Genomic DNA, 23,749 nt, shown 5'->3' with positions numbered 1-23,749 from the left:
CTTCCACAAGGATCCTATGGTACCCAACATCAAGGATCCTTCTTTCCGAATCAAGGATCCTCAGGCGTCCAACATCAATGATCCTCCGAAGTCCATGAAGGAGACATAATCCCCATGCAGACTATAGCCTCTGGAGGACCAACTCTTATTGCAGACTCCTCCTATCCCATCTACTCATACGAGATGCCAACCTTTACTCAGCAAAGAGGTAACTTGTACGATCCTTTATCCTTAAATGCTAACCGTGGTTCCATGCAGGATGCATGTATCAACCAAGCTATAGCCAAGGAGCTGCAGAAGCTCAAGGATATGATATCCAGTGTTCCCGAGGTCATAAGACCAATTCCTGAGATACCTGAGGGAAGCCACAGAGTATCCAGATTCGCTCCACCTATCTGTGATGCTGAAATCCCGAAGCGGTTCCAGACTCTGAATATGAAGACTTATGACGGGACCACGATCCTGAAGAACATGTAGCACATTATAGGGAAAGGATGGAGATCAATCCTATTTCGGAGAGACTCAAAGAAGCTTGCCTATGCAAGGGCTTTGGATCCACCCTAACGGGAGCCGCTCTGAAATGGCTGCTAAGTCTTCCTCCCTTTTCAATTACTTCTTTCTCTCACTTAGTTAACTTGTTTAACACTCAATTTTCCTGTAGTCGGAAATTTGATAGGTTAACCAGTGATTTACATCGTGTTGTCCAACCTATTGATGAATCCCTTAGGGATTTCATCACCAGATTTGGCAAGGAAGCTCTAGAAATCCCAAATCTTGACATGACTACTGCTGTTGAAGCATTCAAGATGGGAATTCAGAAGAGCTCCCCATTTTATGATGATTTAGTGATGACTCCATGCTGGACATTAGATGATGTCAGAAACAGGGCATTAAGATACATCTGATCAGAAGAAGGTAAAAGGATCCAGGATCGTCTTGGAGGACAAACGAAACAAGAAACTCCTGAGAAGAACAAAGGATCCTGGAATAGGAACAACAACTCAAAGCCGTACTCCAGGCCCAATAATCACAACGTTCGGGCAGTTGAAGAAGGAGATAACGATGAAGACTATCCTTGCATCTCCGATTATTGTTTCTCTGTGGATACTCATGGCTTGATCTGCGCCATGAAGGATCTGGGAGAAAAAGAAAAATAGCCCCGATAAAATGAGAAGGTTGTCGGCTTCAATGACAATTCTAAGTGGTGCGCTTTCCATGAAGATTTTGGCTACGCAACAGAAGAATGCATTGGATTAAGGAGGGAAATTGGTTACCTCCTGAGAAATGGTCACTTTAAAGAATCTTGGGAAGGAAGAAATCTAAGATCCAGGATCCTGAAGATCTTCCACAGAAAGCAACACCGCCACCGCCAGATGCTCATGTGATCAACTTTGTCTCCAGAAACTACGAATTATTTCAAGATTCTTGTGCCATAAGAGAAGATCCCGTAGTAGAATTTGAACTGAACGACGAGAGAAGATCGCTCATCTCCACTACTCGTGTGACTGATCAGAGAATCTTCTTTAATTCAAGGATCCGGGATCCTCACCAGGAAAAGCTGGATGTACGAATGGTCAATTTCATGTCAGGTGGTTCAGACATATGTGGAACTTCTTTCTCTGCAGCAAAAAGACTCGCTAAAGAGATAAAGATGGATAACGGAGATCAACCAATAGTGACCACCACCCTAACAACAGACAAAAGAATCTTCTTCGATGAAGAAGATAAAATGAGCATACAGGATCCTCATCATGACGGTTTGATTATTAATTTATTTATCTCTAACCATTATGTACGCAGGATCCTTGTAGACGGAGGCAGCTCGGTCAACATTATCCAACATGACGTCCTTAAGAAAATGAACATCCCGGATTCAGAAATCATTCCTAGAACTTCAGTGCTGGTTGGTTTCAGTGGTGAAATCAAGAAGACACTGGGGGACATCAACCTCCCAATTTATATCGAAGGGTTAAATTCGTACCAAAAATTTTGTGTTATAGATAACCTTTCTTGTTGCAATGTTATTTTAGGAAGGTCATGGCTCCATAGAATGAAGGCTGTAGCCTCAACTTATCACCAGTGCATCAAGCTACCTACTCCTTGGGGAGTTGTAAAGATAGTAGGTGACCAAGCGGAGGCCAAGAACTATTATTCATTTTCAATGAAGCCAACAGCCAAGCCAACCATAGCATAGCAACTACAGCAACATCCTAGGGACGTGCTGGAAGCTTGGGAGAAAGACCTTAAAGAAGTATCATTGGACCCCGAGGATCCAGAAATAAAGGTGTTCTTAGGATCCAGTATCCCCAGTAAGATTGAGGAGGATATAATATCCTTCTTAGGGCGAAGGAGATCTACTTTTGCCTTCAAGCACTCGGACATGACAGGTATTTCAAAAGAGGTAATCACTCACAAACTCGGCCTTGATTTATCTGTTAAACCCGTCCACCAGAAGCGAAGAAAATTCACTCCTGAGAGGAACAAGATCATATAAGAAGAAGTTGAAAAACTTCTAAAGGCCGGTATGATCAGAGAGGTTCAGTATCCTCGATGGCTAGCTAATGTGGTCGTTGTTTCAAAAAAGAATGGAAAGTGGAGGGTGTGTGTCGATTTTACTGATTTAAACAAGGCATGCCCCAAGGATCCTTTCCCATTACCACATATAGATTCCATGGTGGATGCAACGGCAGGACATGAAATGCTTACCTTTATGGATGCTTCCTCTAGATTTCAACAAATTCATATGGAACCATATGATCAAGAGGATACAACATTCATGACTCCTACCGGCATATACTGTTATGCTGCTATGCCGTTTGGACTTAGAAATGCAGGGGCAACATACCAAAGATTAGCCAACATGATGTTCAAGGATCAGTTGGGTAAGACTATGGAGGTCTACATAGATGATATGTTGGTAAAATCAAAGAAAGCTGAGGATCACCTTAGAGACCTCGAGGAAGCATTCAACATCCTCGACCAATATAACATAAAATTGAATCCGTCAAAATGCCACTTTGGTGTTAAGGCTGGAAAATTTCTGGGATATATGGTGACGAAGAGAGGAATTGAAGCAAGCCCCGAGCAGATTGAAGCCATCCTTAATTTGAAATCTCCTACAAATACAAAGGATGTCCAAAGGCTCACAGGATGAATAGCTGCCCTCAATAGATTCATCTCAAGATCCTCCGAGAAGTGCAAGGACTTCTACGACATTCTTAGGAAGAATAAAAAGCTTGAATGGACGGAAAGGCATGAGGCTGCGCTTACAGCCATGAAGGGTTACTTATCCTCAGCTCCAGACCTAATGAAACCTGTGGATGGTGAATCCTTATACCTGTATGTAGCCGTCTCATGTAACGCAGTAAGTGCCGTCTTGGTGAAGGATCATGAAGGTGAACAGCATCCCGTTTACTATGTAAGTAAAAGTCTTCTAGATGCGGAGGCCAGGTATTCTCATTTAGAAAAATTAATTCTTGAACTTATTATGGCTTCTACTAAATTAAGACATTATTTTGAAACTCATCCTATTATTTTGAGAACTAATTATCCTGTGAAGAATGTTCGTAGAAAACCAGAGTTATCCGGTAGAATGGCCAAGTGGGCTGTAAAATTAAGTACATATGATATCCAATATGAGCCAAGAACAGCAATCAAGTCTCAAGCACTAGCGGACTTTGTGGCTGATTTCACTAGTGATCTACAAAAAGAAGCTGACTTGGAAGTCCAGAAACTAGAGAAGACCAAGGATCCTTGGATACTCTTCACCGATGGTGCTTCCAATGTGAGACGAACCGGATTGGGGATCCTACTGAAATCGCCACAGGGGGACATAATACCCCAGTCCATTGCATGTGAATTCCAAGCTACCAACAATGAAGCAGAATACGAAGCACTCATAGCAGGTTTACTTTTAGCCAAAAGTATGAGGATCAGGTATCTTCAAGTTTATATGGATTCTCTACTCATTACTAACCACTTTAACGGTTCTTATACCGTAAAAGGTGAAAAAATGATCAAATATTTAGAAATTGTGAAGGAGTTAGCAAAATCCTTCGAAGTGTTTAGTATAGTACAGGTACCAAGAGAGGAAAATGCTGGGGCAGACGCCTTAACAAATTTAGCCTCATCCCTAAAAATGCCAGAAAATATGAAGATCCCAATTATTCACATACTATCGCCAACAATGGGAGAGCAAGAAGTTTGGGAAATAACAAGTGATAAGAAAATTGTACTTTGGGATCTATTATCCTAGGATTATCAAGGATCCTGGATCCTCCCGATCAAAAAATACATTCATACTGGAGAGATCCCAGCTACGGAGAAACCAAGATCCTTCAGACTCAAGGTATCGCAATATATTTTATTAGATGATATGCTATTCAGAAAATCTCTCGCAGATCCATACTTGAGGTGCATCGAGGATCCTGAAATCCAGGAAGTACTTAAAGGCTTTCACGAAGGAGATTGTGGCAACCACACAGATGGAAGAGCATTATTTTCCTGGATTCTTAGAACTGGATACTTCTGGCCAACAATGAACAAGGATGCAGTGCAATATTCCAGAAAATGTGATGCTTGTCAAAGACACGCAAACATCCTTCATCAACCGGCAGAGCTTTTATATCCTATATCCTCCTCATGGCCTTTCATGAAATGGGGTATGGTTATTGTAGGCAAGCTACCAAAAGCACCAGGTGGAAAGGTCTTTATGCTTGATATGACTGACTACTTCTCCAAATGGATTGAGGCAGAAGCATCCGTACAAGTCCGAGAAAGGGAAGTGATATCTTTTATTAAACGAAATATTATAACTAGATTTGGTGTTCCTGCCGAAATTGTTTGTGACAATGGCTCCCAATTTATCGGGAGTAGAACTACTAACTTTTGTGACAGCTGGGGCATCAAAATGATTACTTCCACTCCGGTTCATCCTCAAGAAAATGGCCAAGCAGAGTCTAGCAACAAGATCATCATCAACAATCTAAAGAAGAAGCTAGGATCCAAGAAGGGAAAATGGCGTGAAGAACTTCCTTATGTTCTTTGGACTGACAGGACTATGCCTAAAAATGCAACAGGCCAAACACCCTTCTCATTGGTGTTTCGATAAGAAGCTGTGATCCCTACAAAAATGATGGTTCCCACGGCAAGAACGAGCATCCGTGATCCTAAAGCCAATAAAGAAATCCTTCTTGAAGATTTGGATACTATAGAAGAACTCAGAGACCTAGCCAAGATCAGGATGGCATCATATCAACAAAGGGTAGCTGGGGCATACAACAAAAATATCAGAATCAGAAGATTTCAAGAAGGAGATCTAGTGTTAAGGAAAGCCTTTCAAAACACAACAAATCCGGCTGATGGGAAACTAGCGCCCAAATGGGAATGACCTTATCAAATTGAGTCGGAAGCAGGAAAGGAGGCATATCATTTGCTCACAATGGAAGGCAGTAGACTACCGAGAGCATGGAATGTTATCCACCTAAAGAAGTATTTTTTCTAATCAGGATCCAGTATCCTGAGAGGATATATTATCCTCAAAGGATCAAGGATCCTAAAATCGGTAATATCTATCTAATTACTTATCTACTTTTTATTCTTATTATTCTAAGGATAATATATTCTTAACATTTATCTTTTCCAAGTTTTTAAGTAACAATGCAGATTTCGATAAGAGGTTCAAAGTCTAAGAGGTTGGCCACCTCTCCTTTACATATAGGGTACTTTACTATTTCCCTGGCCTTGCCCACGATTGGATAAGACCCCCGATGGTCATATTCCCTACGGTTAAAAGGTTTTCACCTTTCTCACGATCGCCAGTTGCGCACGCTATCCGATGTATAGTCCGGGGCAACGGGACTAGTACACTTTTAGTGGCTGACAATTTCGTTGTTTCCGGCTATATGGAGGATCCTACGATTTATGGTTGTTAGTGCATGGTTTTGCGTCTAGAGTGTTTGTGTTTATCGTTAACGTTTTATTTATGTTTATTGTAATAAATAGTTTATTTATTAATCAGTTCGCTAAGTTAAAGGCTAGTTCGCTAGGGGATGTTAGCGAACTAGCCAATTAATGTATTCCCTCCTGATTCGTTAGGGAAAGTTAACGAATCAGGGGGTGCTTCGCTAAGATTTTTTATGTAACGAAGGGGAAGTTGGTTCGCTAGGGGATGCTAGCGAACCAGATTACCCTCTATATATAGTGAACTACTGTTCACTTTTAATGTAAGTTTTTGAGCTAATTAAAAGTATTTTTCAGTCCAGATCTCTCTTAAAGCTTCACCTAATATTATACAACAATTACAGATAATATATTGATAATATATACACATACATAACACTGAATCAAAGTTAATTATGAGCTAGATCCTTAATCGTATTAATAGTATAAACACAGATCTGAGATCTGATTGTGATAATTGTTATTGATAACGAATTGGGATCCAACAAGTGGTATCAGAGCTGTTGGTGCTCATTACACTTGATTTGGTGTTTTAATTATTTCGATATTGTTAAGTTTTCTGTTTAAGAGGTTTTTGAATCAATTTGTGTTTATTTTGGTTGATTTGTGGACGGATTGGATGGAATTTGTGTTGGTTAAGGTATTGGTTAGGTTCGGATTAGAGGAATTGAGGTGTGGTTTGAATTTGTGTTGTTTAATTGTGATTTCGGTTTAAGTCCGAAACAGAGGTTTTGTTTTGGTCAAAATTGGTTAGGCAATTGGTGTGAATTGGTTACGAGATGGTGTGTATTGGATTCGGAATTTGATTAGGAGAAGGTTGATAGGTTATTTGTGCGTTTTGGTTGAGAAACAAGATAGTATTACGGATTTGGTAAATCTGGGTTTCTGGGTTGATCTTCATAATTTCTGGAAAAATGGTTTGAAGATTTGAAGATTTGATGATGAACATGATTCGTTATTATCCTTTTGATGATTCGTTATCTGTTTACTCATGATTCGTTATCAGATTGGTTACTTCGCTACCTTGTTCGTTAGCCAGTTCGTGTGAGTTATTGGTTCGTGTTATCTAGTTCGCTATCTAGATTAACCGATTCGTGTGACACGTGTTCTTCTTGGAATTTGTGTCCTAACAACCTTTGCCACGTGGCATAAGGTGTCAGAGTTTGTTACAAACGGTTGTAACAACCTGATTCGCTATAGTGTGATTCGCTAATCCACTGTAGCTGATTCGCTAAGCATTCCTTAGTGATTCGCTAAGTTTATTTTGGCGATTCGTTACTGATTATCATCTGATTCGCTAAACTAATCCTTTGTGATTCGTTTGGTCAATTCGTTAAGTTGACTTGTGATTCGCTAAACCTTCATCTCATTCGTTATCTGTTTTGCCATTTGGTTGATTCGTTAACCTTATTTGTGATTCGTTAAATTTCAATCTTAACTTTCTTAAGACTTGATTCGCTACACTATTCACAGTTCGCTATAACTGTTCATTGATTCGTTAATCTAATTCACTAGTTGATTCGTTAAACACTGTTAACAGTTCGCTATAACTGTTCTCAGTTCGCTATAATAGTTCACAATTCGCTACCCAGTTCGATAAACCTAGTTCTTTAAACTTGTTTAATTTTCAAATATGGCCGGTATGTATGCATTAGCTTCTCAAAACATGTTAATGCAACAGATGTTGCAACTTGATACCGAGATAGGTTCGCATTCTAAATGCCCAAGACTGATGAAGTTCAGTGACTTTGCCATGTGGGAACCTCGGTTTCGTGCACATTTGGGATCTGTTCATCCTGATTGCTTTTACTGTCTTGATGAAGTTTATGTGGCACTAATGATTGGTGATGATACTATTGTATACTCCTAAAGCTGTTTCTCAATACTCACAAGAAGAGAAGAAAGCTTTAGAAATCGAGATAAAAGCCTATTCTACTCTGACTATGGCATTACCAGAAAATATCTTTCATCAAGTTGGTAGTATCAAGAGATGTGCGTCTTTATTTCAACATCTGCGTATGAGAAGTATGGGAAACACAGCTGAGAGTAAGAAAGTGATGCTCAAGTTTCAGTTTCGAAACTTTAATCTATTGAAGGGAGAAACAGTTGAAGAGATGACTACAAGATTTAGTCATTTAATTGCTGAAATGGACAAGAAAATGGAAATTTCTGAAAGGGATAAAATTGACACTATTAAAAGTGTGCTTCCAAGTTCTAACTAAACATTTCTAATGGTTTTGAAAGAGAATGACTATTTTTTGAATGAAGACTTGACGGCACTTGAATTTCTACAAAAGATCGAAGCTAGAGAATACGATCTTAAGTGTCAAAAATCCTCCAAAGAAAATCAAGATCCAGCTTTCTATGGTGGAAGTATGCCTCTTAGTTCAACGATCTCTCCAATCACTGCTTTTCTTACTCATGCTGCAAGTGAACAAGAATCAACTATGGTTAATAATCCAAAAGTTTGTTTCTACTATGCTGGTAATTCGTGTGGTTCTGGAAGTTCAACTAATACAAATCCATTTGCTACACTACCTAGTGTTAATATGAAGGAAGTTGAGCAAAACTTTGCTTTTCTGACGGCTTTTATGTCTTCATATGAAAACTTAGTGAGTAGTAAGATTGCCACAAGTGATTTAACAGATGAGGACTATGATCAGATAGATCCAGATGATCTAGAAATCATGGATTTAAAATCAAACATGGCTATGATCGTCCGTAAAGTTAAAAGATTCATGCAGAGAACTGGAAAAGATCTTCCAGCTTTAAACAAGAAGTTGGGTTTTGACAAATTAAAAGTAAAGTGTTATAATTGTCAAGAATTTGGGCATTTCGAGAAGGAATGTGACAAACCAAGGAAAGAATACACTGGTCCTCGTGGTCAAAATCAAAATGCTTCTACACCACGAGGAAGTGATGCTGAAAAGAAACCATCTTCTTCTACAACACAAGCAATGTTAGCAGATGGAACCGACTGGTCACAACGGTTACTATGCAATGATGTTCAAGAAAATTTGGCTATGTTTGGGTTACATAAAGATTGTCAAGATGCAACTGGTAGTGAGATGCCTTCCGATAATGATTTTGTATCTGATTCTGACGACTCTCGCGACAAGTCTTCCAAATCAATATTTGCTTGCATGGCCAAAATCAATGAGGTTAGTAACTCTATTTCTGCTACTTCATCTGTTAAGGTATCATGTGTTGACTGTGAATCTAACAAATCTAAGTTAGAAGCTTTGAAAAATCAAAATGATAGTCTAATAAGAGAAATTGCTTCTCTTAAGGATACTTATCGACAATCTCTTGAGTCTCAAATGAGATCTCGAGAAAAGATTGAAGCATTGTCGACAAGTAACCACGATCTCAAGGATGAGTTATCTGTGAAGATGACAATTAATGAACAAAAATTTCAAGAGATTTTGAAACATCATTCAAAGATAACTGAGCTTGAGAATGAGGTTCTTGAGTTGAAAAACAAGTTGGGTAAATTTCGAAATTCTTTGTTTTTGTTAAATGAAATTATCAAAGTTTCTGGAAAAAAGAAGGACTCCAAGAAAGGTATTGGTTTTGTTGAAATTCCACCACCTTTTCATAATGATTAGAAAATTAATCCTTTTGCAAGAGAAGAAGAGGATTTGATTCAAAAAGAATCTGTGATTTCTAAAAAACCTAAATTGGTTAAACCTGAAATTGTCAAACCCCAAATTGCTCCTCAAAAACCTAATGTGGAAAGTAAAAAGGTCTTTGTTGAAAATGTTGACAAAGTGATTATTGAAGATGTGTTTGAACCTGAGATAATACACAAGAATAAGAACATTCCTAGTGCTAATCATATTCTTTGCGAACCTCAAGAGTTTGAGGAAGCTGTGTATGGTTCATTCAAATCTCAAGTGAACAAGGAAGAAACTGTGAAAACCAAACCAGTGAGGGCAAAGAAGTCAGTAAAACTAAAGATTTCTGACTAGGACTTAATGCGTTTCATTAATCCTCTGAGTTCTAAGTCTTCATCAACTAGAGTTTTTAAGTTAAAGGGAATGGATACGATGTTCACTGAAAAAGATATTCCAATAAGTATTATCAAACCTGAACTTATTGAGAGTGTTTTTGTCAATGAAACTTCAAAAATTCAAGAACTTGAACGTGTGTATGCTCAAGCAAAAACATCAGTTCAATCTGACCCATTGACTAAGGCAAAACAACTTTTAAAACAAGCTAAGAAAATTAACTTTGTGAAGTCAACTGGGACAGATACACTAAAAAGTTTTTCGAACTGTTCTAATTTAGATTTTTACTTATAGAAGAAATCTGAATTATCTGATGAGTTTGCTAAGAGCATGACTAAAAATGTGAGTCATCATCAAACTTCTGGGTTATTCATTCCAAATACCTCGCAACAACATTGTGTAGACATGCGAACTTGTTTCTTATGCGGTCAACTTGGTCATGTTGTGAGGGATTGTAGTCAGAAGTATCAGCAGAATCTTCATCCTTTTATCAAGGACCATTCCAAACCGGTTCCTGTGGTAAAGGAGATTTTGAAACGACCTGTGTCGTATGCTGATGATACTCATATTTTGTTCTCTAATGTGAATCCTCGGAAGGTTCTTCATGTCAATGAGACACATGGTCAAGTGAAACCAAAATTCGTTCCAACTGAACCCATATGTCAGAATAAGAATTCAAACATTGTTCAGGCAGCTTACTTAAGACGAAAGTCTAGGAAGCCGGTAACTTATTCACAAGTGGCTGAACAACAGTTGAAATCTGTTCAAGTTAATGATCAAAGAGAAAACCAAAAGGTGCCCAAGACTGAGGCCTGGGCTGCCTTTTTGAACTAATCATTTTCTTTTGTGTATAGGGTTCATCCAAGACCATTTCTGGTGAAAATTGGATTATGGACAGCGGATGTTCTCGTCATATCACTGGGAATCTCGACCTATTAACAAACGTAAGAAATATTCAAGGGGGTTATGTAGCGTTTGCTGGGAATTCTGGGGGGTATGATCACACAAGAGGGTGAAGTTTCAAATGGTCACATTACGTTTGAGAAAGTGAATTATTGGGATAAAGTTGATCATAACTTATTGATTGTATCGCAGATTTGTGATAAAAAGTACACTACAATATTTACTGACAAAGAATGTCTTATCTTGAAACCGGGTTATGTTATTCCCGAGGACATGGTTGTCATGCAATCACCACGATCAAATGATATTTATGTCTTGAATATGAGTTCTAAGGTATCCACATCGATCGAAACATGCTTTGTCTCGAAAGAAACCGAGAAAGACTTGATTCTTTGGCATCGAAGAATGGGTCACATACACGTTAGAAAGATGAATTATTTAGTGACAAATGACTTAGTTGAGGGTGTCTCGTTAAAGAATTTTAAGTTATCCGATCACTGCGTTGCATGCAAAAAGGGCAAGCAGAAGAAGAAGACACATCCTTCTAAGTTATTGTATTCCATTGATACTCCTCTTGAACGACTTCATATGGATTTGTTTGGTCCAGTGAATCGTGCGAGTATTTCTGGAGACTGGTATTGTCTTGTCGTGACTGATGATTATTCGAGATATTCGTGGGTTTTATTTATGAGCTCGAAAGATCAAACGCCTGTTTTGGTACAAAACCTTATCACGAAAATCGAATCACTTTACAAACAAAAGGTGAGGAGAATTCGGATTGAAAATGGAACAGAATTCAAGAACACTATGTTGGATTTCTTTTGTATCCAAAAGGGAATTCACTGAGAATATAGTGCACCCTATGTACCTAAACAAAATGGCATTGCTGAAAGAAAGAACAGATGCTTGATTGAAGCTGCAAGAACCATGCTCGTTGATTCTAAGCATCCTGTGCAATTCTGGAATGAGGCTGTGAATACGGCTTGCTATACTTTTAATCGAGTTCTGTCGGTTAAACGACTAAAGAAGACCAGTTATTAATTATTGAATAATCGTAAGCCTAACTTAAAGTATTTGGAACCTTTTGGGTGTCCATGTACTATGCTGAAGAGGGATGCGGGTAAATTTAAAGAGAAGGCCATTGAGGGTTATTTCTTAGGGTATGCGTCACCTAAGAAACGGGTTTTTAATTTTACGTCCGGTTGTGTCGAAGAGTGGTACCATGTTGATTGTCAGAAGTACACTACTCCTTCACAAGGGAAAGGTCCCGAATGGATGTTTGATTATAATGTCCTATTTAATTCTTTCACCCCATCAACTGATCATCCAGATGAAGATGTAGTTCGGGCGTATTTTGAAGAACATTTGGAAATTCCACGATTTGCAAGTTCAAATGATGTTGAAGCTCCAATTGTTGCTCCAACTGAAGAACCTGAAAACGAAGCTCCTGTTCATTATGATACTGCTTCTACTTCATCTGATGATAATGCTTCAGTAATTGGGAATAATGTTTCATCTCATGAATTGGGTGAACATTATACTAACTTATTTGAAAATGTTACTGTTTCTGAAAATCCTACTCTCAGAATTCATAATTATCATCCACAAGAAAAAAATATTGGAGACCTTGATGTAGGGGTTCAGACACGACATCAAATCACCTCTTCAAGTGACAATAATGCTCTCTGTGTTCATGCTGACTTACATGCATCTGAAATTGCACTTGCTAAGTTTTCCTGTTTTCTATCTCAAGTCGAGCCAACAACTCCTCATGTGGCTTTACAAGATCCTTCTTGGGTAGAAGCTATGCAAGAATAACTACAACAATTTGCTCGTTTAGGTGTTTGGGATCTTATTGATAAACCTGCTAGAGTCAAGAAGGCAATTCCGACTAAGTGGTTATATAAGTGTAAGAAGGATGATCGTGGGGTAATTGTGAGAAACAAGGCACGTTTAGTGGTGCAGGGATTTCATCAGCAAGAGGGTATTGATTACACTGAGGTTTATGCGCCAGTGGCAAGATTAGAGTCGATTCGAATCTTCCTGGCTTATGCTGCTTACAAGAAAATCAAAGTGTATCAAATGGATGTTAAAAGTGCTTTTCTCAATGGTGAACTACACGAAGAAGTGTTTGTCCAACAACCTCCAGGTTTTGCGGATCCTGATTATCCTGACTATGTTTACCGTTTAAACAAGGCATTATATGGTCTTCATCAAGCCCCGAGAGCTTGGTATGGCACGCTCGCCGACCATTTGACTAATAATGGCTTCAAACGAGGGACTGTCGACTGCACTTTATTTCATAAAACTGTTGGGGACGATCTTCTCCTAGTCCAGATTTATGTCGACGATATTATTTTTGGGTCTACAAACGACACATTGTGTAAGGAGTTCGAGAAGTCCATGCAAACAAAGTTCGAGATGAGCTCGATGGGAGAGATGAATTTCTTTTTAGGGTTGCAGGTTCACCAGTCTGCTCAAAGAATTTTTATTCACCAGACTAAGTATGTGAATGACGTCTTGAGCCGATTCAAGATTTCTGCCGGAAAAATCCCTTCTACTCCTCTTCCAGTAGGGCACAATTTATCACCGGATGAATTGGAGGATTCCGTTGATCCTACCCTTTATCGTGCTATGATCAGTTCTTTAATGTATTTAACTGCTTCTCGCCCTGATATTATGTTTGTTGTTTGTCTTTGTGCTAGGTATCAAGCATGTCCACGAGTGACTCACCTAGCTGCAGTCATGAGAATTCTTCAGTATTTGAGGGGAAATCCAGACATCGGGTTGTGGTACCCCAAGGATGATACTTTTGATCTTACTGCCTACTCAGACTCAGATTATGGAGGATGCAAGATCAATTTCAAGTCTACTACTGCAGGATGTCAATTTTTAGGAAACCGGCTTGTTTCCTGACAGTGTAAGAAGCAGACAACGGTCTTCACTTCAACCGCCGAAGCTGAGTATGTTGCAGCCTCGAGTTGTTGTTCCCAGGTTTTGTGGATACAACAACATCTTCGCGACTACGGTTTGAAGTTTCTTACTACTCCCATTTTAATTGATAATTCTGCTGCTATTAGTATCACCAAGAATCCCGTACAACATTCTAAAACGAAACATATCGAAATTCGATATCATTTTATACGGGATTGCTATGAAAAGAAATTAATCGATCTTGAGAAAGTGCACACTGATTTTCAGAAAGCCGATCTGTTTATTAAAGCTTTTGACAAAACGCATTTTAAATTTTTGCTTGATTTAAACGGATTGAAGACCCTCGCTGATATCCTTAAACAAGGATGACTATCTTTATTTTCTGTTATATTTTTCTTTTAAAATTTATTTTGGTTTTAGGGGGTGAAAATCTAGAAAATACAAAAAGAGTGTGTTTTTCGTTTGTATAGATAAAATCCAAAAACAATAAAAATTTCAAAATTCAAAAATATTGTGATTTCTGTTCTTTAATGTTTTTCTTTTAAATATTTAGAAAAACCAAAAACATTTTAAATTTTGAAAAACCAAAAGAATGTGATTTATGTTTGTACAGAAAAATCCGAAAAATCCAAAAAGATTGTGAAGTTTATTTTGTTTATAAGAAAATTGAAAAAGATAAAAATATTGTGTTTTTAAAGTTTATATAGAGAAAAACCAAAAAGATTTTTGCAGGCGTTTTTAGAGTATTTTCTCGCTGAAAATTATGTCGGTTATTTAAGTTTGTGAAGCATGCTTGCATGTTTTGGTCCTATTATTCACTTGTGAATTGATGGTTAGCCATTTATTTATAAACTTAAGTTAACTGGGGCGATTAAATTTATCTTTTCTTTATTTTATGCTCCTCAAAATTTTGAGTTTTTGAAGCAAAAAGAGAACATGATATTACATTGATTATCTTGACCCCAAATCTAGCAAAAAGTAAGCTTAAAAGACTGTGTGCTTAATTGCATTGGTGCATTGGTAGGTCTTAAAACAACCCAGTAGAGTAAAGTATGTGATATAAACATAAAGAAACGCCAAATTGAAAGGGGTGTTAGTCTCTAGCAAAAGTCTCGGTGAGGATGGCAGAAATGTAATAACCAGTCATACTCAAGCCTTATATTTGTTGATCACCCAAAAATAAAATAAAGCAAATAACAAGCGTTAGGATTCTGGACACTGTGAGTCTTTATGCGGCTTAATCATCTGGGTATTCATAAGCATGAATATTTCACTCGCTTTCAAGAAGAAAACCCAAAGTCATTAAACTTGATCACCACTGTACTTCGTACAATTTAAATTACTGACTTGATCAAAATCCGCTGTTAGTCATACAATTGTTCCTCCCTTGCGTGCGTCTTAATACCAATAAGAAACGGACCCCAGGGGATACAATGTATGTAAGCCAACAGATGGACTCGTGCATACTCAGTCACATTAAAGGAAACTTGATGCATTACTCAAAATTTCAAAATTTGGTATCAAAAATTTTGATCAACAATATAATGGTTTAAGTCAAGTTGGGGTGATTTGATAAAAATCAAATTAAGCTTGAACCGAGATTAGAGGCTGATAGTTTCTGATATTCTGTGCTTTAATTGAACAAATTAATCATATCACAAAAATACTTGAATGTGTGTTATTAGATTTATGTGGATAACAATACCAATTACCGACTTATCTCCAGTCATAATATCGTTAAAATATAAAACTGTGATGGAAGGGCAATTTGGTTAATATGATTCTCTGCTCAAACTCAACAAAAAATACAAAAATATGTTCTGTTTTTGAAAAATTAACGAAAACACAAAAAGATTGTCTATTTTTAGTTGTTCGGATATTCTTTTGTAAATACATTCTTTATTCTTTATTTGTTCAAAATACCAAAAATATTTTCGTTTTTCTTTGTACATATTAATTTTAAGTTATGTTTCAGAAAAATAAAACGTTTTTAAGGTATTTGGTTGTCGGGATAAAAGGATTCTCGATAACCTAATTTATTTAATTAATTTAAATATTTAATTCATTTAATTATTTAATTTAAAATTAAATAAAAGATTTTTTAATTAGAATCTAATTCGTTATTTATGGATAACGAACTAGGTGATTCTTTAGCGAACTAGCTTCTGGTTCGCTAACCTAATTCGCTTCCGCACTCTGTAACGAATCATCCCTTCGTTATGCATATTTAACGAATCAAGCCACGAATCATATCTTAATTCGCTAACTTAATGAAACGAATCAGGAAGTGATTCGCTAATCTAAGGTAACGAATTGAGTTAGCGAATGGGCTAATTCGTTAATTTAATTTAAACGAAACGTCTGATTCGTACAAGTTATACCTCGAGTTGCGTGCAAGGTTATAAAAGACAAGAATAATGAACAGTCCTCCACTGTTCGTCTTCTTCCTTCACCATAAAGTAACCTTATTCAAAATTTTCTCTGAAAATTCAACCTTCACGTTTTGATATTTATAGGATATTTTTGGATTTCTAAGGTATAGACGATTACTGCGATCTAATTTTCGTCAAAAATGGTTGTGAATTGTTAGCTAAATTATTGATTTTTAAGGATTTAAGGGTTTCCGAGTTTTTAAACCTATTTATGTATAATTTATGTTAATAACTTGATGATTTAGATGTCATTGTGATCGGAATGTCATTCCGATACCCTTGGTGGACTTTAATCACTATTTGATTGTTGTTTGATGGGTTAATTATGTATCTGTGTTTTCGGTGGTTATGGTCTATTCGTTTAACCTAAGTATCTCGTGATGCTGAGTCTCAATCTCATCCATCTTAGTTTACGAGTAGCATTCCGGGTTCAATGAGATCATTATTTTGATTATTCGACGATGGTTATGGCCTAATTGGATCTGTGATTATACTGTTGACTATTGTTGTTCATCTTAATTTTGACCTTGACTTTGTGAAGTCAAAGAACAAGTCTGAATTATTGGACCATTCGTTAATCTTAGCGAATTGGAACTGTTTCGTGTCCAATTCGTTAAGATCGTATACGAACTAGCTAAGCGAATAAGATGTTACACGAATCAGATATGGATTCGCTTAAAATATAATGAACTAGAGTTTAGTTCGTCCAAAATTAAATAGTAATTCGCTATGTACAGTTCGTTAAAGTATTTACTTGATAGCGAATCGCCTGATTCGTTATCTTATTGTAACGAATCAGTGTGATTCCCAACGAATGACATTTATTAATTAACTTAATTTCAATATTCAATTAATTTAATTAAAGGATTTAAAACGTCTAATAAGCGTAAATATATTAATTATACATTGACTTTGATTACGTATATACACCATCTATAGATATGTTGATATATTTTGATATCTCTTCTCATATTCAATTTTCTTTATGCAGTAAAACATGGCTGATCAAGAACAACAAAATCAACCACCACCAGAACAACCTCCACAGGATCAACAAGATCAACAAGCTGAAGTGATCTTATTGTCGTTTGACAAAAAGCACAACATTTGTGCTTATGTTGATCAAGATGTACCTGATTTGGAAATATTTGGAGATTTGTTGACTTTCTTACGACGATTAAAGATACACTATGCTATCACTGCTAGACCAAAGGTGTATCTAAGTATTATCAGACAATTTTGGAACACGGCTGCATATGTTGCAAAAAAATCAGATCATCAGGGCTACAATCAATCAAACTCCAATTAAAATTGATGTTGCTGTGATTCGCCGAGTACTTCAATTCGATGATAATGACGATTACCCGAGTGAATTTGACAGGTCATTAGTTAGAGGACTATTCACCCGTTTGCACTATAATGGAAATATTCTTAAGTCCATGTTGAATAAGAATGGGGTGTGTGCACCATACAAGTATCTGCTACACGTTTTACTTCATTGTATGAGTGGCCGTCGAGGTGGTTTTGATGAGTGTAGACTGAATTTGCAGTCGGCCGTTGTTGCCTTGATTCTGAACAAGCCGTATAATTATTCAGAGTTAGTATTTGATCATTTGAAGGAACAGGTTCAGCAAACTCTTTAGTCAAAGAAATTCTTGATGTATCCTCACTTTTTATAGCTAATTATTCAAGATTTGATTCCGAATTTGGTGATTGATCGGACGTTGGTGAACGATGTTCTTGATATGGAACATATGACAACTGAGACAGTGCATCGTATGTTAATTTATAGAAAGGAGAAACCACAGGATAAACGGATGATTGGTTATATAATCAATCCGAATTATGTATGTCCTCCTAATGAGCGCTGGATCCACGATGATTCGGATTCTGAGCGTGAAGGGGGAGAATGTGGGAACAATGATGATGGTTATAGTGATGGGAATGATGGTGATGGTGGAGCTGGTGAACGAGCTCTTAAAGAACAACAAGATGCAGTCGATGCTGCTCTAGCTGCCACCATGAAAGCTCAGCTGGAAAGAAAAAGAAAGGGTAAAGATGTAGCTACCGATGAACCATTAAAGAAGCCCCGTGTGTCTGCTGGGGCTGGGGTAATCATTGGAACCCCACCACCACGTCATACAACATCTCAAAGCTCGGAGGTGCCGCCCACTACTAGCACTCCGATGCTTACTTTGACGACGACGTTGGTGTCACACGAGAGGCTCAGTCTTGTTCCTCATATGGCGTTAACCGAGATACCGAGACCTCCTGCTGCATTGTCTACAGTATCTCCTACTACATCAATGAGACCTCCTCCTCCGCCAACAACTACTCCTCCTCCACCTCCGCCTAGTGATGTCTCATTTATGAGAATTACTCGGCCTCAAGGACCAGTTCAACCTGTTCATCCGTCCGTATACAACTTGCCGCCAGGTCGTCAAACTGAAATGCTGCTAAATCTGCTACATCTTTATGAAAATCATATGGCAGATGACCATCAAACTCAAGAACGACTCATGGAGAATCAACGACGAATGATGAGTTATATTTCTTTCTGTCAGAAGGAGACTAAGTCGTTGCGTACGATTGTTGAGTCTCAGGGGGTGAAGTTAAAAGAACAAGAAGAGTTAATTTTACAATTAACTTGTAAAGAAGATGCCCTAAAGAAACTCAAGAACGACGATGAAGATCGTGATGAATCCGGTGCAGGAGGTGAGCCTAAACAATCGCATGGTTCATCCTCTGGTGTTGGTGTTAGTGGTGGTGATGATTCGAGCAAGCAGATAATAATTTATCAAGATCCAACAGATGCCAAGCCAATTGAAATGATTGCAGCTAACACAGTGATATTTGTTGATAGATCAGGGGTGGTTCGTAGTGTGGTAAACAGAGATGAGATAGAGGTTGGTGAGTTTGTAGAAAGAACCTTGACACGGGAGCAGATTTCAATACTGCTTGGGCTGAATGACGATCAATTAAATGTGTTAGAGGCTGAGCCCGATGTTGAGGTTGTGAATGAAGAAGATTTGGAAGTTGATCCGTTGTTTATGAATACGGATTTTATTTATGAGAATGAGGACATTGAGATGGAGGATGTGACTGCTGATGAGTACCCGGACTTGTATCAACACACGAACGTTGATCAAGGTGCTCTGGTATTTCAAGAAGAGGTGTTTAAAGTGACTGAGGATGAATTGGAAAAGGTTGTGCAGCGAACAGTACCCTCACTCAAAGAAGTGACTGATGAGGACGTATAAAGATGGTTCAAACGTCTTAAAGTGGGTAAAATTATCAGTGCTTATCGTTATGTAGATCAATAAATAAAAGATACTGCTGCTGCTTGGGTTAAGGCTAATCAGGTGAGTACCTTCAAGACCATGGTGATATTGTCTCCTGGCTCTATGATTCTGACCTTAATGTATGTATAGTCAAGTGGGAAAAGGGTGTCCAGTATTACGAGAAGATAATGGATGTTCTTACATTGCCGCGGTGGGATGTTCGTACCCTCGCGAGACGTCCATTTATCAATCGTGGGGGTTACCGAACAGCTGAGTGGTTTCACCAACAGTTACTGTTCGAGGTCAATCATGGCTTCAAATTCTTCAAGCCCCAGGTCCCAAGACGTAAGCGCATTGACGAGATTGATCCAAGGACCGGCTGGAAGAAACTTGTCTTGAAAGTGAAGCCGCCAAAGACGATGAAAAAGGTTTCTGTGAAGACAATGCCTCAAGATATTTATCTGTCTTTCAACCGTTGGTACTATGACAATCGTACTGGCGAGGCCGTTATTGTTCGTGGTCGAGGACTACAGACCGAGCTCATCAAGATAATCGACCCGATGTGGTTGGTTAATTTATCAGAGACCGACAATGACGTGCTCTTCAGGAAGATTTTGTTCGAGCGCTGTGAAGATTACGACCTGGCTATGCAATTCCAACGAGTCGTTGGTGTGTGTCATGAACATGGAATTCATAGTTGCAAAGACTGGCAGTCAAAGAGCTTCAAATAAGTTAAAGACAAAGAGCTCAAGACGAGGGGGTGTCTGTTAGTGGACGGTTTTGCGTCTAGAGTCTTTGTATTTATCGTTAACGTTTTATTTATGTTTAATGTAATAAATAGTTTATTTATTAATCAGTTCGCTAAGTTAAAGGCTAGTTCGCTAGGGGATGTTAGCGAACTAGCCAATTAATGTATTCCCTCCTGATTCGTTAGGGAAAGTTAACGAATCAGGGGGTGCTTCGCTATGATTATTTATGTAACGAAGGGGAAGCTGGTTCGCTAGGGGATGTTAGCGAACCAGATTACCCTCTATATACAGTGAACTACTGTTCACTTTTAATGTAAGTTTTTGAGCTAATTAAAAGTATTTTTCAGTCCAGATCTCTCTCAAAGCTTCACCTAATATTATACAACACTTACAGATAATATATTGTTAATATATACACATACATAACACTAAATCAAAGTTAATTATGAGCTAGATCCTTAATCGTATTAATAGTATAAACACAGATCTGAGATCTGATTGTGATAATTGTTATTGATACGAATCGAATTGGGATCCAACAAGAGTTGCTCACTTTGAGAGGGAGATCTGATATGAGAAGCTACATGTTATTAGTTTGCTGAAAAAGATTTAAAGATTGTTTGTCTGCACAAGCCCGAAAATCATATGGATTTCTTTTGTTCAGTAAATCGTGCGAGTATTTCTGGAGACTGGTATTGTCTTGTCGTGACTGATGATTATTCGAGATATTCGTAGGTTTTATTTATGAGCTCGAAAGATCAAACACCTGTTTTGGTACAAAACCTTATCATGAAAATCGAATCACTTTACAAACAAAAGGTGAGGAGAATTCGGAGTGATAATGGAACAGAATTCAAGAACACTATGTTGGATTTCTTTTGTATCCAAAAGGGAATTCACCGAGAATATAGTGCACCCTATGTACCTCAACAAAATTGCGTTGCTGAAAGAAAGAACAGAACCTTGATTGAAGCTGCAAGAACCATGCTCGCTGATTCTAAGCTTCATGTGCAATTCTGGAATGAGGCTGTGAATACGGCTTGCTATACTCTTAATCGAGTTCTGACGGTTAAACGACTAAAGAAGACCAGTTATGAATTATTGAATAATCTTAAGCCTAACTTAAAGTATTTGGAACCTTTTGGGTGTCCTTGTACTATGCTGAAGAGGGATACGGGTAAATTTGAAGAGAAGGCCATTGAGGGTTATTTCTTGGGTATGCGTCACCTAAGAAACGGGTTTTTAATTTTACGTCCGGTTGTGTCAAAGAGTGGTACCATGTTGATTGTCAGAAGTACACTACTCCTTCACAAGGGAAAGGTCCCGAATGGATGTTTGATTATAATGGCCTATTTAATTCTTTAACTCCATCAACTGATCATCCAGATGAAGATGTAGTTTGGGCGTATTTTGAAGAACATTTGGAAATTCCACGATTTGCAAGTTAAAATGATGTTGAAGCTCCAATTGTTGCTCCAACTGAAGAACCTGAAAACGAAGCTCCTTTTCATAATGATACTGCTTCTACTTCATCTGATGATAATGCTTCAGTAATTGGGAATAATGTTTCGTCTCATGAATTGGGTGAACATTATACTAACTTGTTTGAAAATGTTACTGTTTTTGAAAATCCTACTCTCCGAATTCATAATTATCATCCACAAGAAAACATTATTGGAGACCTTGATGGAGGGGTTCAGACACGACATCAAATCGTCTCTTCAAGTGACAATAATGCTCTTTGTGTTCATGCTGACTTACATGCATCTGAAATTGCAGCTGTTGCTAAGTTTTCCTGTTTTCTATCTCAAGTCGAGCCAACAACTCCTCGCGTGGCTTTACAAGATCTAGCCGCTAATACGATACATCAACACGAAATCGATACTTTAAATATAATACTTTATTGATAATTATGGAGTAAATACATTATGGTGGAGATAAGTTATGGAGAGAATAACTTAAACTATGTATAAGTTCTCTACTAAATTATGAGCATGAGCTCCCTATTTATAGGCTATTTACAATATACGTTAAATACAAAGACTAAACCGCCTATAACTTATTCGATCGCTACGGACACCAAAACCGTGCACTAACAGACTCCCCCTTTTCCGTAGCTATCGAATACTTTATCCTTGAATACTTTAACTGCAAATCACCAGTCACAAACCGTGCACTAACAGACTCCCCCTTGACTGATGATTTTCGGGCTTGTGCAGACAAACAATCTTTAAATCTTTTTCAGCAAACTAATAACATGTAGCTTCTCATATCAGATCTCCCCCTCAAAGTGAGCAACTCTTGGAGATCATTCCGATCATCCACTGGCGTATGATATGGTTAAATCTTTCAAAAATCAGCATCAAGTCATCAGCTATATGTCAGCACCGGTAAAGAAAACATATCTTTACGTTTAACCTCGTCACACATCTTCATGAACAACTCGATCATTCAACATCTTTCACTTCGGTTTTCCCTCTCTTGATAACGTGTATCCAAATATACTCTTTGAAGCTCTTCCACATCTTGTTCGCAAAGATGCATTAATGTTTAGGCATAAGATTCAGAGTTCCAACCTTTATTAATAAACCTCAAATGATCAAATTCTTCACTCCAATGACAAGACTCGTATATTCTTCAATAAGATCAACTCGTTCGAGAATCGTCCCCCTCAACAGAAGTAATCCGCCATTTACTCGTAGCCAACATAGTCAGGATCAAGTCCCTCAGAAAGAAGTAAACGAACAGACACTCGTATCCCACATAGTCAGGTTTCAATCTTTGAACAAATCAATCACCAATCGAAGAACAACTGCAGTCTTGAACTTAGTTAAACGCAACTTTTCAAACACGAATTACCACCCGAATTGCAGTAATTTTTCAAGAAACCTTGCAAATGTAGGAAGATACAAGCCAAATAATCTCAAATGAAAGTTTTATCTCCCCCTTTTCTTGACAAATTCGGCAAGGTCTTAAATAATCTTCAAGATTCTCAAACTAACACACTCCTCCTTATATTACACGAAATCTCCCCCTCGACCAGTCGAAACGCATAAACAGTCAGCCGGAAAATATATTACCAAAATTTGCAAGAAGAGTCTCCAATACATTAGGAACATCCTAGAAAAATTTCGATTAAGAAATTTTTTCCGATTTTCCCGCCAAAAATTCATCGAAATTTTCGAAAAATAAATATTAACGCCAAAATTTTCAAAAATGAAATCTCACTTACGAGGAGTATTCTGGAAAAAATTCGCGCAAGAAAATATTTCCCGCCATTTTATTTATTTATTTATTTATTTATTTATTTTTAACGAATTGCCTCTCTAATTCGTTATAAATATACACTTCATTCGTTAACTTAGTTTGTCATCTCCATTCGTTAACTTAATCACCATTCGTCAACCAGTCACTCATTCGTTATACATTTAACGAATCAACTCAATTCGTTATAAATTACCAAATCCAATTCGTTATAA

Source organism: Bidens hawaiensis, unplaced genomic scaffold, assembly GCF_021521415.1.
Source record: "Bidens hawaiensis isolate Kalapana, Puna unplaced genomic scaffold, B.hawaiensis_p1.1 tig00019935_1, whole genome shotgun sequence".
Taxonomy (NCBI): domain Eukaryota; kingdom Viridiplantae; phylum Streptophyta; class Magnoliopsida; order Asterales; family Asteraceae; genus Bidens; species Bidens hawaiensis.
The sequence above is the reverse complement of the archived record's forward strand: the minus strand, read 5'-3'. Positions refer to the sequence as shown.